Consider the following 16,206-nt stretch of genomic DNA (forward strand, 5'->3'; position numbering starts at 1 on the left):
TTTCCACCATTCTAGATGATGTCTTCAGCTTTGTCTAAAATCATTGCTTCTTATTCAGGAAGAAAAAGGAAAAAAGGGCATAAGGGCAACTCTCTTGCCATTTTTATTTTATTATTTATCAGAACATGAGGGAAGACAAAGACATTGTCCACTTGTTTAATGAAGTGATAGCAGGTTTAACTTCAGTGATTTCAGTGCTCATACTGTATACTTCACTGTTTATATTGTATTTTCTATGACTAACATCTTGAAGTTTGGGAAAAGTGATGGGGGGGCACATTGTTAAGATTTTTCTATTAGAGGATAAAACCTATTGAAACACATTTGTAAATGGAATCTGGAAGAAAAAAAAGCAACACACAGAAAAAAATAATTTAAAAAAACCAAACCACCACAACACATGTGCTAGTATTTCTAGTTATAGTAAAGTGCATTCTAGTTTCCACATCTCTAGTAAAAATATATTACTGAAGCTGAACTTTCAGGAGGAAAAAACAAGGTCTGGAAAAAGACATAGACCCTTAATTCAGACTTGTCAGAATGTTCAGAATCAGAACTTCACATTCACTTGCTACCTACAGTATTTTTTACCTTTACAAAAGGTTTTCATGGAAGAAACTGGTTTTTTTGTAACTGAAGATTTAAATTCTCAAAACATGTTTCCCAGCAATGTAAGAAAGGAAGGAACTTGTTGCTTCCTCTTGCAGTAAACGTAGGCTTTGGGAATATGATATTGAAGGCCAAGTCTATATAAGACACAAATTCCTTCTGGTGTATAATGGTATTTGTTTTTCCAGCTGCAAAGTCCCATTCAAAGATTCTTTTACCTGGAACTTGCATGCAACTGCCTAGTTTCTCTCTCTGATTGTGATTACTTTCCCATACATCAAACTATTTTATTATTTTGTCTTGCAAACCTTAAGTCTTGTATTCGCTGCCTGCAGGTTTTTATCAACTGTTATTCTGGAGGTTTCAGATCAATAGACATTGTTGACATCTTGAAAACAAGCCATCTCTACAGCACCAGTTCAGACAGGATACTACTATGGACAAAAAAAAAACCCCACATCTCTTTGAATGTTTCTCTCTTGCACTGGATTTTGTGAATTAACAAAAATCGATGAGGATGTTGTCCGTCTACAAAATACTTAATGTGAAGATTGTAAGAGTACCTTACAAATTTTTCTGACCGAATTTCATATCACTACCCAAAAGCAAGTGTTTATCACTGTTACACAGCCAAAAAAAAGTTTAACACAGGAGACAGCAACGTTTCAAAGAAATTTCTGGTAGAATTGTACAGCACTGCTGCTGCTGAAGAGACATGTTAAAAATTGGTGCTTTCCACACCATCCACAAGGCCTCAGGAAGATTTCTGAGATTTGGAATATGAAGATGCCAGTTTTAGTTGAAAATTCTTTTTACATGCTTAAAGCCAGAGGGCTCCTCTAGTTAATATTAATGAAATCGTGTTCACCTCTACCAAATAAATACTGAATAGAGCAATTTTGTTTAATGTATTAATGGCAATCTTACATTTAAACGTGCATTTTTATTTTTGAAAATTCAAACCTGAAAGCCTCCAGGTGTTGCACTAGAAACTAAATGAGAATCCTCAGAGATTCCTTGGAGAATTTATGCTGATAAAGACTATCTGCTTGCATTATAAAGATCCATGTAGGCACAGTCTAGCTATGCAGAATGCACAGAATAACTTCCAATTGGAGCAAATGCCAGATTTAAAAGTATGCAGAGGACAGTCACTGTAAGAACAAGCAGCTTAAGTCCTAAGATTAGAGTTTAAAGGACAAAGAGTGCTGATTCCCCACTTTTTGCAAATAACTTGTATCTAGGCAATGAAGCTTCCAATATTACAGCAGTGGTTTGGAATTTTTTTCCACCAATTCTACTGAGTGCTACATGATTTTAAGACTTTACCATTTTGTTTCCCCCTAAACTGTAAAATAAGCACTATATTGCTTATCCTTTATAGCATCCCTGGCCTGAAGTGTTTTACATCAGTAGAAAGTATTATTTTTAGACTCTTCTTCTAGTGAGATTTGTCACCAGTCTAAATCCTCCTAGAAGTCTGGATAAGAAGAAATCACCTGCCTGCCTTTCTTAGTCTCATAAGAGATTTTTTTTCATAATACTTCCCAACTAAACTGCAGCCCAATGCTTTATGATCTATATGAAACAATTTCAGGATCTGAAAACACTAGGTATAATATTATAGACAAACGGCTAGAGAGGTCAAGGTACCCTCATCTCTCTATATAAGGAGAACTACCACCTTAACATTATAAATGCTTTTGTGAAGAATCCTTTCTTCTAACTGCTTCACATTGTTCTGGAAGCTCTTGTAGTGCTGCCTTTAGAAGATCCCCCAAAAAGTGTAAAATTGAATCCAATTAAGAACATTTATAAATGTGCTTCCTACAATATAGCATAAAGTCCAAAAATATATGAAAAATGCCGTAATATACATGCATGAAGCCAGGCACAATCCAGTTCTGGGATTCTTTTCCATAATTAAACAACCTCTACAACACACTAGTGGATAGGCTCATAGCCTACAGCACAGACATCATGTCATAATTTCATTCAAGCCTAGGAGTATTTGCTTTCAGTAGACATAGTTGAAAGTTTTCTAGCAACATACAACAGTTGGAGGAAAAAGAAAAAAAGAAAATAAAAAAAGGTAGCTCCAAAGCATGTTAAGCATGATCCCTGCTTCCTCCATACCTCTGCTAACCCTAGAAGCAATTATTTTGAGGCCAAGAGCAAAAAATTCCTGCTGTTATCTCAGATTAGTGAGTTCTGTAGGTTAATCATACGGTATCAAAAATCAGTTTTTCCTTGCTTCTTTTGTTTTTTTAATCTTCCACTTTTCAAGAGAGTTATTCAGAGGAAAAAAAAAGAATTATTAAACTAGGTATACGTAAACTCACACTGTATTTTTTTTCCTTTCTATAGTTTTAGCAATTTATTCTCCCAGGTATTGATTGCACCAGAGTTTTTACTAATCACACCTATCACCAGCATAGCTGTCAGCTAATAAGTGAAGGTTATCCCATTTTGGAACAAGGATACATTTTGTTATCAATCCAAACAGCTTCTGTGTCTTGCTGAAGTAAGGGATTTCATTAGTGCACTTACAGAGGATAGAGCACCAACAACAGCTGTAATTAAGGCAAATCCACAGTATCTTAAATTCAGCTGAATGAGGACAATCCCAATTTTCTCTCTCTTCCCACATGAAAATTTTAAGTCTTTAATGGTATGTCATTACCCCTTTTTTTTTTTAAATCATGTCCAGATACATTTTTTTTAAAAAGTGGCCTAAGCTGAATATTATATGCAAGTAAGAGCTCATCTCTATTAATACAAACTTCTTGTACTCATATACTATCCTTTATAATGCCCCCTTTTTTCTCTCATCTGCTGAGTTTTGACCAGTAGTTTCAATCAAGCCTGCCAGTACCACATTCAAGTTTTACCTTGAAGCACAACATAAAAGTCAACAACACAGATTTTTGCAATATGTATTACTGGCATCTATCTTTCATCATAGCAGCAGTGCAATGCAAACCAAGCATTGCACATGGAAATTCAGACCAAAGTCATCAAAGTAAATGCTCATCCTCACAAAAGGTTGTAATACATTTTCAATGTAAGGAGGAAATATTATGTGTATGACTAGATACTGAATTAAAAACAAAGCAAAAAGGAGATTTCCAGTAAAGTTCAAGATGACAGGTAGGTAAAAAAAAAAAAAAAATATTCCATGAGTCCTAACCACCTACTTCAAAGCAGTAAAAAGACTGTTCAGGTAAAATGTTCTCCTCTATACAAATACCCATGCTTTAGTAGAAAAAATAAATAAACCATGAACTACTACATAAATGTAATAGCAATTTGTCTCCTAACCATTAGCTAGCAAGCTCATGAAGTTTGGATCGAGTACAGCCCAGTTTAGCCATGCACTCAAACAAAAGGCAAAAGAAACCTATGAGAGAAAGTACATCAAATCTATAATTCCAAATAAATCTTTCTCCTTCAAAGTTTATCCAAGGCTCTCAGAATTTTCATGCTTGACAAATGCAAGATTTTTCCCAGCAGCCAAAAAAAGTTATATTAAAAACAAAAGCATCAAGGAAGAATTTTACTGTATCACAGCCACACAAAGCAGTGGCAGTGTCACCAAAGAATTTGACATAGATGTGAATACAGCTTCAAGCAACCACAAGTCAAGTTACAAGTACTAGAAGATTAAAGGTGAGTCTCCAAACTAGTAGTAACATGATTCCATAAAATATATGTATTTTCTTACAATCTACTCTTCAGAAGAGGTTCATATTAAGAACAGGTTACAAGACCCTTTTCCATTTAAACACCTCATCAGTATCACAGCTGCTGTCAGAATGGCATAAAGGTTGAAACCCTTGATAGTTCTTGTCTTTTTCCCAGCCCAGCCTTTGCTCTTACTCACTGCCTCTTCTAACCTCTTCACTAGCTATCTGCTACCATGCAAACTCTCTATCAGTCTGGAAATTATATACTCCTTCTCACATAACAGTTCTCCTTGACAGACAACTGAAGAGACTACAATATTAAAAGGGGAATTGTTAGTTTAAAAAAGCTCTTGATTTCCAGTTTGTGCAACAGTTTTCTTGATCAAATCTGTACACTTTTCTTCACACACTAACACCTCTCCCGTCCCCCAAATTTGGAAGACTTTGCTTACTTTTCCTTTGTTTTATTTGAATCTCATTTGATCTGCAGGTTGAGGATAAAGGAGAATAGGCTTTCTCAATGCTCTGTTAGAGTTCTCTTTACTCTTGCTAATAAGGGGAGCTTTGCTATAGTCTGCCCGGTTTCTTTCTTTGCCCTAAAGAAAGAAAAGTTTAAGTTATGTTACCTTCATTGAAAAAGCCTGTAACAGGCTTCTCAGCATTTGTAAAGTTAGTCTAATGAAACTGAGGAAGTATCAAACTAATTTTTAATAATAACGTAAAGAACATTACAGGTAACATACCAACATGTGATTTTTCAACCACTGTTTTCCTCTCCTCCACTATTGTTCACAAAGGACTCTCAACAACACAACATTACCGAAGGACATGCACAAAGTAAAAATCACAGCTAATTTTTCCTGCCTTCACACACTCAAAAACTTCTCCACCCAGACACATTACATGTCATTACAGACTATACAAAATCTTCCAAGCAGTGCCATTTTCTTGGTAACAGTCTGTTAAATTCCATTTGGAAACATCAGCCCATTTCTGGGAAAGTAACTAATTGTTCTACAGAGCGTTTCTTGAAAAAAACACCCCATGACAATATTCAAACCAAAAAGCAACCTGATTTGGTTTTAGAAGAAAGCAACCTGATTTGGCCAAGCTTGTTTGATCTTGGAATTTTTACAAGCACAGAGAAAAAGGGGAAAGGAGTCTGAAAGCATAATTAATACAAATCTTCATCAATCTCTATCTATATGCATTCCTAAATGTTGATAGTAAAGTTTAAATACAACAATGCTACAACAACGCCCAGGCCACCAGTAGACTAAATCTTAAGTCCCCACAGTCTCTCTCATATTTACACTTCAACAACAACATTTTGTGACCACGTTGCAGTAACCTCACCTGACTATTTATAATATATACAGTCAAACCACATTTTTGCAAGAATTTTAGTTTCTCAACTCGTCAATGAAGTTTGCATCCACCTACCACAGAGTCCAACAGTGCCAGTGAACTCTGACAAATCTGAGCAGCTATTCCGTAGTGCCAGAGCAGCGATGTTCCCAGATGACACTAAGCAGACCAGCACCAAGGGCCCACCTCGGCAGCGTGTTCCCAGCTGTCATCCTGCACAGAATGCTGCGAAGATGGATCAGCCTCAGCAGTTACACAGAGCTGGTTATGGAAGTTCAGACAGTCACAGAATTGCGTACCTGCCAGTAAATGTGATGGGCTCTCATTCCCATTATCATGTCTAAAGTAAGTGACTTGGTAACATGAGACCAAGACAACATTTACCTAGTCCTTTTATTTATCTACTTCCACAGCTATAGGTGAGTCTTTTTTGTGGCTTTCTGATTTTTTGATCTTTGTCACATGCTACAATTCACCTTTGGTCCTCAGGGGGTAGAAAGGAAAGGCTACTGCTACATATAAAGTAACAGCCACACTACTTTGGACCAGAATCATATTAAGTAATAGGCTCATGAGCAGTTACAGACTCTTGGCAAAAGAAACACACTGGCCAAAGAAAGCTCAATCTGGCTCATTCTAGAAACAAAGCAGCTGGAAAAATAGCCCAGCTCTGAGATTTACAAAAAACTAGAGGAATGAACTCTTACATACGAAAAGGAGATCTGCAACTGTACAACACTTTCCCCACCCAAAGAGTATATAAATTGCAAATCACCCATAATTCTTACAGATGTCATGAATGAAGTATGAATTTCTGTACTAAACATTTATATAGTAACTCAGCAAGAAATTTAAGTTCTAAAGCTCTTTCAAGCTCCCATCCTGAGTTTAGACACTAATTATGACTGCCCTGGTCACTGTCCATTCATATTCTTAGCTATAAAACTAAATTTAGTGCAGAGAGTTTTGTACTTCCAGCCTCTCCTTTCTCTCCCAACACACCAACCAATCCCTTCCGATTCACAGAGGATTCAGGCACCTCCAAGGTTTCATTCTTACTGAAAAAGTGCACTCCACAGCTAAACAGCAGCATTATGACAGTGCTATACCCTTAAAATTCTGGCATTAAAAAAACATCCAAAGACATGGATAAGACATAGAAAGGATTGGGTTTTTAGCTCTTAAGATTATCATAAAAAGAGGGACATTCCCAGAACACTGTTCTTGAAAACAATTCCTTATTATATTAGATAATCAGAGTGAAAACTGACTCCAAAAAGAGATTTTAATACATATGAAGTACAAGTAACTGTTTGTCAACTTTAATATACTAGATAATTCAAGGAATTTATTACAATGAATTTCAATGAGTTACAAGCAATAAAAAAGGTAATCAAAACTTTTACTTTCCAACAGAATGCAGTTATTGTTGCATGCTACAACATGCAGAAATTACTTCTATTATCCTTTATGTGTTAGGCAACAAAAAGTACCTTACCTTAATTCTCCACTGTCTGAGCACAGAGGATTAAAAACAAAGTATTAGGCAGAAACTCCAAGTGTTTCATATCAAGAAAAAAAACAAACCACTGCATCAATAAACTTAATGGCTGTCCAGCATGCCATGCACACACTAGGGACACTTAATGAAAACTTATCCACACCCTTTTTTTTGCAAGCAGTCAGATCTCCGAATTGGAAACCTGAAGGCACCCGTTCATTACCTCCTGCTCCAAAATGCAGATCTCAGCAACACAACACTGCAAGAGGAACCACCATAGCTTGATTTTCCTTCCTAGTAATTCCCTCCTTGCCAATTACTGCACTGCAGTCCTTCTGAGGGCTATGCAAAACACAAACAGGGGAGGACTAAAAGAGCCAGGGAAAGAAACACAGTTACAGAAAAGTTCATTCAAATCACCTCAGGTCTTACTAGTTGTGGGCTGAAAGGAATAAACTGCAGAGTTTGGTGGGATCTCTTAGGATTCTCTCTGCTGTTTCTCCTCTTGTGTTCCTGCCTTTCTTTTCCTTCATTTTTCATAGGATAATTTTGGGATCTTACTTTGTGGCAAAACTAGAGGGAATTGGGGAAAAAAAGATAAACCATTTTTAAAATTTTTAAGTTGTTTCTTCTATTTAGTGACTTCACTGTTTATAAGTTACATTAAAGCAACCTTTTATTCTCATAACCTCTAATATTTTAGAGGGTTAAAAAACTAAAGAAAAAAAGTTTTTTAAGGTTTGGGGTGTTTGGGGCTTTTCTGGGTCTGGGGCAGAACGTGGTGGTGCTGGTGGGTTTTTTTGCTTTTGCTGCTTAAATCAGGGAGTTTAGTCAATTAACTATTTTAATACTTGGATGCTTTCCCTATACAATTAAAGCTGCTGTTATTACACAGCAGCGGCATTTGTGAGACAAATGCCCAGCCGGCATTTGTAATGCCCAGCAGGGGCATTTGTAATTATTTCCCAAGTGTTCCACAACAGCAGCTAAAGAATACATCTGAATATTAAAGAAGCTTTCACAGAAGGGTTGAGCATTGGAAGGGACATCTGGAAATCATCTAGTCCAATCCCCCTGCTCAAGCAGGATCAGTGAGACCCAGCTGCCCATAACGGTGTCCCATCAGGTTTTGAGTATCTGCAAACAGAGTGACTCTACTACCACTCTGGGCAACCTGTTGCAGTGTTTGAGCACCCCCACAGTCAAAGTTTTTCTTGTGTTTAGATGGAATTTTATGGCTTTTTTAATTTATGCCCATTGCCTCTTTGAACACTAGAAGTCTAATTTTTACTTGGGTTCACTTTTTTTTTCTCCCCCACCTCGCTTCTTCATTCTCCACAGCTGCATTTAAGAGCTAAGGGAGCAACAATGAGTGCTGAGTGTCAATCAGCCAGTTGTTGGCTCTTTTGCAACAATAGGCTCATCACTGCTCCTTCCCTCTGCATCCTGCGGAGCAAGGCTCAAGGCCAGATCTCTTAGCCCATAGCAGCCCAGCTGCCTACCATCAGCAACCTATTATTCCTTGAGATCCATGGATCTTCCACGGAGGAAGATCCTGCCCAGTCTTTTCTGGTTTGGCCTCACTGAGATGTTAGGCGGGGCTGAACACATGCTGACAATGACACAAAAAGCTCAGAAACCTCCAGCAGCAATTCAGCACTTCCCTACCTTCTGCTGCAACCCTGCCAAGAGAAGGGGCAGTAGCCAGCATTCAGAGCACATTGTATGGGGCTAAGAAGAAAGGAAATGGGTTTGGGTTTTGGCTCACAGCAGTGAAAAGATTGATTGGTTTTAGTGGCGTGTTTCAACAAGGTTTATGCTGGCCTTTTAAAGAAAAAGTAATGGGCAACATAGGTACAGACTCGCAGATGTAATGAACATACCTACTACCCACTCCCACACCCACATATGGGAGAAAGATTAATTTCTCACAGCTGTGCCCAAGTTCTTTGCTTACTCTTCATAGAGGCTCCTGAGTTTCCATGCACTGAAACAGCAGGTTTACTTTTTTTTTTTTTCTAACATGGCTTAGTTAAAATTGAAATTCCTGTAACGGACAACATATACTCAGTTTAGGTTCCCAAACAAAGTTTTAGTTAGTTTTATTTTAAGTTTGTCTCTACTGAAAATAATTTATTTAACACTAAAGGTCATCTTCAGTTTCAAATCTCTTCCCTGGTTTGTAGACCAAACATCATATACCACATTTAAAAAATACAATAATGAATTTGAAAAGGGAAAAGGCCTGTTGGCTTTGAAACTGAAAAAAAATCAGAAGAGCTATCAGAGCCCTTCTGCATGACTTAGAGCACTTCTGTACATTTCTATTCGCCTGTGTTGAGGAACAGATATAATGCCTCCTTTCTCTGATCTTACCTGGACACCTACCAAGTTCCCATTTCTTCACATACTTGTATAAATATTACCTTGTATAACAGGACTTCAGTCTTAAGCTGGGAACTGCCAAAAGTTAAAAAAAAAAAAACTAGAAATAAGGAACACCAAACCATAATTGTATTTTGGTAAAGCTGGGGGGAGGGAGGACAAAAATATCCCTTTCCCCTAAAAACGCAACATAGTATCTTTCCGTTTCCGCAGTTAGTTTAAAACTAGGGCCTTAACAACACTTTTTAACCTGTTTTGCTTCAGGACACTGAAGACGGCCACGTGCAGCCTAGTTGCTCTCTGGCTGGGATTCACACACTATCGAGGATACATACAGCATTTCTTAGGAAAAAAAACACCTAGCACTAAGTTAGAAAATGGGGCCAAGGAAGAAAATCTTACAGAAAGATAGCAAGTTTGTTTCATAAATTGTTCGAGGTCCCGTGTATTCTTGGTGGGAGGGTAAGACAGAAAGAGAAAAGGCCAAGATAGTATCCAACCACTCCAGCAGACTATTTCCTCCTCCTGTACCCTTCAGGTGCTACATCTAGATCACAACCTAGAAAGGACTGTTACGTGAAGCTACAAAAAATAACTTATTGTAACAAGAACATGAACTTCTGTGTATAAATAGCATCATTAATTATGTAATTTATTACTTACGAGAAGTTCTTAGTCATAGCACTTAACATACTGCCTATTGTTATTATAGCAAAAAGCTTATTTTTACCCCCTTTCCACAAATTTTGAAAAAGCCTCTCTACCTTCCAGCTTTTAAAGCTGCACCTACTCTGAGGAACAAGCCACAGAGCAATCCCAGAGCATCACCTGCTGCTACTCTCTAAGGACACAATCCCTATCACTCACCTGAAGGACTGAGGAATTTCCTATGTGTCAAGAAGTTGAAAGGAGCATGTTTCACTTTTTTTTTATCCATTCCTAATTTACAGCTTAAACTGAAGGCAAAAAGGACTACTAACTTTTTTGTAGAAGCATCATTTCTTTTCAAACTCCAGAAAAAGTAGAGTGGAACAAGGAAGGAAAGCACAACCTCAAACATTTAATGTACTGTTCTAAAAGCTTCAGGAAGTTTTCTCTTCTTGCAGCTAAGGCATAATGTAGTTTCCCAAATTGGGCTGTGGCTGACTGAGGAAGCTGGCTACCACCTATGAGAGTTCTAATCGTATTTTTAAGCTATTTGAAATAAAAATTGAAAAAAAAAAATTCCTTCCCTCAGGTGTTTAATAAAATTGAGATAATTTGCTTACCTTTCTCACAAATACAACAGAACTGATAAAATGAAACAAAAGTTCGTAAATAAACAAACCTCCATATACTATCAGCCAACTTAATTCCATCAGGCAAAGAGTGCAGAAGAACTTGCTAAATAGTCCATTCTGATTGTGTGGAAGACAGAATAAGAAAGAGCAAGGCTGTAAGAGGGTTTACTTAGAGAAATAAGAATGAAACTTGTTTGACTTCTGAGGTATCACCCTCATTCATAACTAAAGCAAGTCCAGGCACTGAAGATGATTTGTAAAATTAATACAATCAACTTAAAGATGTGAAAACACAAAGGAGAACAAGGTACTTTACAGTTTCATGCCATGATACAAATACTACTTCTACCAAAAAAAAACCAACAAAAAACCCCAACTCACACAACTTTCATGAGGTTTCTAAATGTACATATCACAAAAATATATACAGCAGAAGAATTGTTGCTACCTACCTGTTTACATGAAAAAAATTCACAACACAAACCACAGTGACACACAAGACAGCAGTCTGTGCTTCCAATGGATTAATATATTGTCTCCCACTGCTGAGAGCTGGTCTTGATTCAGTTAAAGCCTAAGCACTCAGGCTTTCCTGCTGGGAAAGAAACAAGTAAAGTCGGTTTCAAGCATCTCCTATTAATATACAGAAACAATTCTCACAAGCCTGAAGGCAGAAAAGAGAAATAGTAGGTTAAGGTTGCACGAAACCATAACAAACTACAGCAAATCAAAAAGCTGCACTGAGATTTATTAGTTCACTAGAAAATTCATTGCAAAAGTCTATTTACTTCATGGAGGAAGTCACCACTGCCACCACTTAGTGAGTCAAGCTAGTCTGCAAGAATGTTTTACATAATGGGAAAATTTTTCTTGGCCAGAGGTTCACAGTGTTCTTAAATTTCCAGAAACTGCAGATGTAAAGATACTTCTGCTAACCTAAACCAAAACCAAGAAAAGAAACTATCTGAGATGCATGCTCCATTTCACAACACACGTCTAATTTTACTAGCTACTGTACTTCAACCTATTCAGCATAGGAAAGATTTACACTCCGATATAAAAGGAAGGAAATATGAACATTGAAAACACAGGTAGTTTTAATACTACCACAAAATGGTATTAAAATATATTGGCTAGGACATCATCACCACTTCTAAACTGCGATACTGAGAACTGAAGCAGTTTAAGTTACCAGTTTTATTCTTGTAGAAAATTAGTACTAGTGAAACAGTTGGAATGGATTTACAAGAAAGCACGATACCATCTTATTTCTTCCATTTTCACTTTACTGTGAAATAAAAGCTAACAAGAGCCAAGAATCCCTATAGTCAGTAATGAACTGAAAGGTGTTCTTTCCTTCTTTCAGCAGTGAAAATATGCTGCAACACCACTATAGCATAAAATCCAGTTCACTCAAAGTAAAGTAGCTTGAATGAAGGAATCTTTCCTCACTTTTCAGAGGGCTGATAACAGCTTAAAGATTGTATTTAAAATTAAAGAGTGAATTCAAAACATCTCACAGCTCAGATATTATTCACCTTATTCTGCTAAAAATAATAAATTCAAAAATACAGATTGTTCAGATTATATTTTAGTTGCTGCTTTTAAAATATTTTTAATGATACTTAAGAGTAAGCCTGTTTTTTTAATTATACAACTTGCTGAAAGCTGGAAATTGAATAAATATTTTTAATTAATGTTGTGGCTCATAAATACATAAGTATTAGGATTTAGAGCTCTAAAACAGACTTTAAATTACAAAACTGATCATAAACTAAATCCTACTACGTAAAGTCTCAAAAGCACAAATATCACATTTGTTTTAGTACTGAAGTAGTGCAACTCCCTTACCATGACAGTGCAATACAACTTTCCTAACAGGACACAAAGCATTGTGTTTGTGGGGTTGGGGGGAAGTTTAGAAGCCCAAATTCAGAGAGTTAAATTCATCATCTTTTACCAACTCCTGGTGTTAGGGCTCCGTAATGCAATGTATGAACAACTGTTTCTGTGGTCCTTTTTTTTTTATTTTACTTATGGTGATGCAAATCCTTTAAAAAGCGTTCTGTCCTACTGAAACAATCTTTCAACCCTACAGTACATTAAGACATTCTATCTCGCTTTTCTTCTCACAGACAATTTACTTTACCTATATATCTGCCAGCAAAAGCCACATTTGTGATTATGCGCGTTTTATCTTAGTTGATGATAACAGAAGAAGGAATGAAAGAGGCCTTCTGACTCCAATAACTATATGCTCCTTTTTAAACTGAAACCTAGTTAAGGGGGCTGTCTCCACTCCACGACAGAACAAACTTGTAATTACGGAAAGAGAAAAGAAAAAAGCATGCAAAACAACAAAAAACATGTTTCTTTCTGTTATCTGGTGATGCACTTATTCATTTGAAGGCCTAAATTCTATCCCTGGAGCATACAGACCGCAACCAGCAATACAGCTGCATTGCCCAAGTAAAAAGCAACATCTCCATGTTGTAATGACCAAAGCAATCTCTGGGAACCATCCTGAGGACCCATAGGTGTCCACCAGTTCACACAGAAAACAGACAGTAGTACAGCTTTTCAAGTTCCCCAGGATAGTTAAGCACTTCTCACCCGCAACTAGACTTTTCTTGTCAGTCTTGATAGCGCTGTACTTACATGGACTGCATCATCTTTATCCACATACTGAATACCAGTCCTCACCCTCCATGAAGTGGCAGGCTGCACTCCCTGTATGCCTTATCAAAAAACCACAGCCAGAACAATACTGGTTTTGTGGTCTGCCTTAGGTTTTCCACCTAAGGCAATTACTACACTTCAAATCACAAGAGTAAGCACAGCTCTTCCTAGGGCATTAGACATCTGGAAATCATGCTGGAGCAAGCTTAATCTGCTATTTTGCAAGATGGCCCTGCAGAGATCAGAAACCTTGGAGCTACTGTCATAAACTAAGGTCACACCATGAAAACAATTTCCTCAATTCAGATAGGAATATGATGCTATAGAGGCTTCAGTTGTTCTTATCTAACAATATGGTTCAGGGAAAGACCTCAGTACAGTAATCCAAAACACAAAAAGCACAATGCAAATTTAAAAAAAAAAAAAAACAAAACAAAACAAAAACCAGACAACCAAACCCCCCCAACACAAAAAAAACCAACACCCCTACACACACAAAAAACCCCCAAACTAGACCAGAGGCAAAAGATGGATTAAAAAAAATACATCCTTGCAGTGGCAACAAACAGCTATGTTCTAGCCTATAGTCCTGCCCCTGATCTAGTTCTCTGGTGAATGGAAAAAAGGAAAGGAAGAAGGCAGACAGAACAACACTACACACCTGAAAGACTCATTTTTTTCTGTAATGAAGACTCCTACCCTTCTACAGTGCTCTGCTTGTGGACATTAGAAGATAAAGCCCCCTGTTTAAGAACACTTAAAGAGTTCTCTACTGACGTATTGACTTCACAGACTTTATACCTCCAGTCTGACTATCTGCAAGTCTGAGTATGGACTGGAGACAACCCTGAAGCCTTCTGTGTTTAGACAACCACCAGAAACAATTACATTTGGGCAAACTGCAGCAATGGTATTACTGATTTAAAATGTGTAACATTCCAAATTCTATTTCCCCTATGCATTTCTGCTCATTCAGTATTGATAGTAGGTCAGTTTTATCAGTTAACATAATCCTGAAAAGTCATCAGCCTGATATCAATTCTCACCCTGCCTGCTTTTCCAAAGTTAATTTGGACTAACTAGTTCTGCCACAGTCACAGCCTCTCACAAAGAGGACTGACCACACACCCTCAGGGGTCAGTACTGGGACCAGCGCTGTTTAACATCTTTGTCAGCGACACGGACAGTGGGATCGAGTGCACCCCCAGCAAGTTTGCTGATGACACCAAGCTGTGTGGTGTGGTTGACACGCTGGAGGGAAGGGATGCCATCCAGAGGGACCTTGACAGGCCTGAGAGGTGGGACCGTGCAAAACTCATGAAGTTCAATAAGGCCAAGTGCACATGTCCTGCACATGGGTCAGGGGAATCCCAAGCACAAATACAGGCTGGGCAATGAGTGGATTGAGAGCAGCCCTGCAGAGAAGGACTTGGGGGTGTTGGTTGACAAGAAGCTCAACATGAGCCGGCAAGGCGCACTTGCAGCCCAGAAAGGCAACCGTATCCTGGGCTGCATCAAAAGAAGCGTGGCCAGCAGGTCGAGGGAGGTGATTCTCCCCCTCCACTCCACTCTTGTGAGACCCCACCTGGAGTGCTGTGTTCAGCTCTGGGGCCCCCAACATAAAAGGACATGGACCTGTTGAAGTGAGTCCAGAGGAGGGTCATGAAGATAATCAGAGGGCTGGAGCACCTCTCTTATGAAGACAGGCTGAGAGAGTTGGGGCTGTTCAGCCTGGAGAAGAGAAGGCTCCAGGGAGACCTTACAGCAGCCTTCCAGTACCTGAAAGGGGCTTACAAGAAAGCTGGAGAGGAACTTTTTACAAGGGTGTGTAGTGATACCAGAAGGAGTAATGGCTTTAAACTGAAAGAAGGTAGATTTAGATTAGATGTAAGAAAGAAGGTCTTCACTGTAAGGGTGGTGAGGCACTGGAACAAACTGCCCAGGGAAGCTGTGGATGCCCCATCCCTGGAAGTGTCCAAGGCCAGGTTGGATGGCGCTTTGAGCAACCTGGTCTAGCGGAAGGTGTCCCTGCCCATGGCAGGGGGGTTGGAACTAGATGATCTTGTAAGGTCCCTTCCAACCCAAATCATTCTATGAGTCTTTGAGTGTCTGCAGAAAGAATGATCCAGTCACCACTTAGTCTCATCCTAGTTATTGAAAACAGATTAATATCCTACATTAGTTTAGAACAATGGAAGCTGAACTGTTCTGTACTAATTAACAGCCATTATATGCTGGCCTCTTTACTCTTGCAGTTAACGTCTGGATATGTAGGGTGGTTTCACTGGAGGCCATAAGGAAACAGCATCTCAGAAGTCACTTGTATGCAAACAATAACGGTTTCTTAAAAAACATTTCTATTTACAGGAAAAAATGAGTAGAGACCAGAAGAACAAAGAGACAACAGCAGTTTACGGACCATATCATATAGGATCAGGGAGCACTTACAGGGAGTAAGGCCACATAGAAACATGTATTATTAAAACACTCTCTAAACGCTCTTGTTTCTATTTTACCTATTGTATGTCATACTTGGCAACAGGCTCTGATGCTTGAGTCCTAGTGACTAACTACAGCCATTAAGATATTGCTACATCTTTATTTGGCCTTCCCACCTCTTCGTTTGGAATTTACTACACTTGTGGTAATAAATAAAAAAAAAAGGAAAAAACCCCACAACGCACATGGCTTCTTGGGT

At 38.2% G+C, this 16,206-nt stretch overlaps 1 protein-coding gene across 15 annotated transcripts in view; it reads right to left on the minus strand.

The window, feature by feature from the left end:
- Positions 1 to 16,206, minus strand: part of TRAF3 (TNF receptor associated factor 3) — a 75,096-nt gene that overhangs the window by 45,390 nt on the left and 13,500 nt on the right. For 6 of the 15 annotated variants that reach the window (XM_069783400.1, XM_069783410.1, XM_069783409.1 and 3 more), the window contains 4 exons: positions 11,282 to 11,424; positions 7,162 to 7,177; positions 5,739 to 5,888; positions 4,748 to 4,891 (listed from right to left, as the gene is read on the minus strand). The exons of 4 other annotated variants lie outside the window; for them this stretch is intronic. The gene's annotated coding sequence lies outside the window, so the exon portion shown is untranslated. Of the gene's footprint in view, positions 1 to 4,747; positions 4,892 to 5,738; positions 5,889 to 7,161; positions 11,229 to 11,281; positions 11,425 to 16,206 lie in introns of those variants that run through there. 5 more of the 15 variants (XM_069783398.1, XM_069783405.1, XM_069783406.1 and 2 more) reach the window with 4 other exon arrangements.

This window comes from Haliaeetus albicilla, chromosome 5 (assembly GCF_947461875.1).
Source record: "Haliaeetus albicilla chromosome 5, bHalAlb1.1, whole genome shotgun sequence".
NCBI lineage: Eukaryota > Metazoa > Chordata > Aves > Accipitriformes > Accipitridae > Haliaeetus > Haliaeetus albicilla.